The following is a 2,708-nucleotide window of genomic DNA, read 5'->3' as shown; positions in this document are numbered from 1 at the left end:
CTTATTGCGGCCTTCCAGTACCTAAAGGGGGCCTACAGGAGAGCTGGGGAAGGACTTTTTACTAGGGCATGTAGTGACAGGACGAGGGGGAATGGCTTTAAACTGGAAGAGGGCAGGTTTAGATTAAACATTAGGAAGAAATTTTTCACTTTGAGGGTGGTGAGGCACTGGAACAGGTTGCCCAGAGAGGTTGTTGAGGCCCCATCGCTGGGTGTGTTCAAGGCCAGGCTGGACGTAGCTTTGGGCAACCTCGTCTAGTGGGAGGTGTCGCTGTCTATGGCAGGGGGGTTGGAACTCGATGATCTTTAAGGTCCTTTGCAACCTAAACCATTCTATGATTCTATAATAATCATTTTAGTATTCGACATATCCTAGTACTGTCAGATGTCTTCCTTCAGACACACAAAAATAAAGAAAAATTGCCCAGAAACAGAAGTCTTGCACACAGTTAAATGCTTCTAATACTGTGAAGCTCCTGATGCATTTTTTTTGTCCACAAGAAATAGACTACCTAAGAGCCAGCCACCTTGGAAGAGAGTGTAGTAAGATTTCAAGTATTGTAATCAATTAATATCTATTCAGATAAAGAAAGTGAAGATTACTTTCTTTTTTCAGGAGACTTGTTTGACTTGAGGTGAAAACTCTCTCCCCAATAGCTTTACATTTTCTCCTATGAGGATGTTCATTAAAGAGCTTTATGGGCTTCAATAAAGCCATGAATAATTTCTTCCTCGGTGGTTCATAAAGAATGAAATTCCACAAGGACTTCCACAATCCTAAATAGATCTCAGTCTCTCCCCAGCTGCTTTTCTCTTCTTTTTAACTGTCTCCTTCTGTTAGTCATTTACTCCTCTCATGCCTAGCTGGCATCTCTCCAGTCTTTTTACATTTGACTTTATAAAGTTTTTATCTGTTTGCCTGTGACCCTACCATATTGTCCTACTCTCTACTGTTTTCATTTTTCATTATATTTGAAGCAAACTTTTTTTAAAGTCATCTTTTTATTAATGTAGTAAGTTATATCCTAGCCTCCTCCTACCATTTTGCTGGCTTCCCTCATTTGTTTACCTTTTGGTTAGAGCAGGGATTTCTTGCATTTGTCTGTATTACTGCAATGAATTTGTAAATTACTTTTTTCCATCTCTTATATTCTGCTTTAGTATTTCATATTTTATCCCAACAGAAGTGTCTTTTAGATTATTTTTTTTCCCAAGTGTAGGAAAAATTATTGTGTATCAGAGGTAAGGTAGGTTAGCAGGGTCACTCAAAAAGCTGAGAATATCTTTCTTAAAAATAAACATATAAATATCCAAGCAAACTTTTTTTACCTTCCCAGTAAAATTATAGGTAATTTCACCTATATGAAATGAGGAGACTGTCTAAGCCTTCAGTTCTGCAAACTTACTTAAACGTTCACATTTTAGAACAGCTGCAAGCCCCAAAAATTCAGTTAATTAATCACATTTAAGTTCATGCATGCACAAACATTTAATTTTGAAAAGAGTAGGAACTTGATTATGGAATATATTTCCCAAATATAGGATACTGTAGACATAAATTTGTAAACAGTGTTAGCTACTCATTTTGCAGTGCGTTAAAATTTCTTTATACTTCCTTTTATATTTCATTTTAAGAGAAGCACTTTATTTTTTTTAAAACATAATATTTTAAGTGATTAACTACCCTTTGCTAATGGGAAGTGATAAGTCATATACAAAAGCATATGTGTGGGGTGTGATGTCCATGTTTTATCTTTACAATTCCACCATTTTACTGCTAGTAGAGAGAGAATGGGTGTTGAAAATGCTTGCTTACAGATTCTTGTAGATTTTGTGATTGCTCCTGCAGGAGTTAAAGAACAATCACAAATCACACGTCTCTGCTGCTCCTTCCTCCTCACACTCTTCCCCTGCTCCAGCATGGGGTCCCTCCCACAGAGGACAATCCTCCACGAACTTCACCAATGTGAGTCCTTCCAATGGGCTGCAGTTCTTCATAAACTGCTTTAGCGTGGATCCTTTCCGTGGGATGCAGTCCTTCAGGAACAGCCTGCTCTGGTGTGGGTCCCCCATGGGGTCACAAGTCCTGCCAGTAAACCTGTTCCAGCTTGGGCTTCTCTCTCCATGGGTTCACAGGTCCTGCCAGGAGCCTGCTCCAGCGTGGGCTTCCCATGGGGTCACAGCCTTCTTTGGGCACATCCACCTGCTCCGGCGTGGGGTCCTCCACAGGTTACAGGTGGATATCTGCTCCACCATTAACCTCCATGGGCTGCAGGGGGACAGCCTGCTTCACCATGGTCTTCTCCACAGGCTGCAGGGGAATCTCTGTTCCGGTGCCTGGATCACCTCCTCCCCCTCCTTCTTCACTGACCTTGGTGTCTGCAGAGTTGTTTCTCTCACATATTCTCACTCCTCTCTTCCAGCTGCTGTGTGCAGCAGGTTTCCCCCCTCCCTTCTTAAATATGTTATCACAGAGGCGCTATCACCATCACTGATTGGCCCAGCTTTGGCCAGCAGCAGGTCCGTCTTGGAGCCGGCTGAAACTGGCTCTATCGGACATAGGAGAAGCTTCTAGCAGCTTCTCACGGAAGCCATCCCTGTAGCCCTCCTGCTACCAAAACCTTGCCACACAAACCCAATACAATTTTATAAATTCTTTTGCAGTCAGCCTGCAAATTAAAATAAAAAAACCATAGGAAATAATGAAAT

Source organism: Charadrius vociferus, unplaced genomic scaffold (assembly GCF_000708025.1).
Source record: "Charadrius vociferus isolate BGI_N301 unplaced genomic scaffold, ASM70802v2 scaffold834, whole genome shotgun sequence".
Classification (NCBI taxonomy): Eukaryota; Metazoa; Chordata; class Aves; order Charadriiformes; family Charadriidae; genus Charadrius; species Charadrius vociferus.
The sequence above is the reverse complement of the archived record's forward strand: the minus strand, read 5'-3'. Positions refer to the sequence as shown.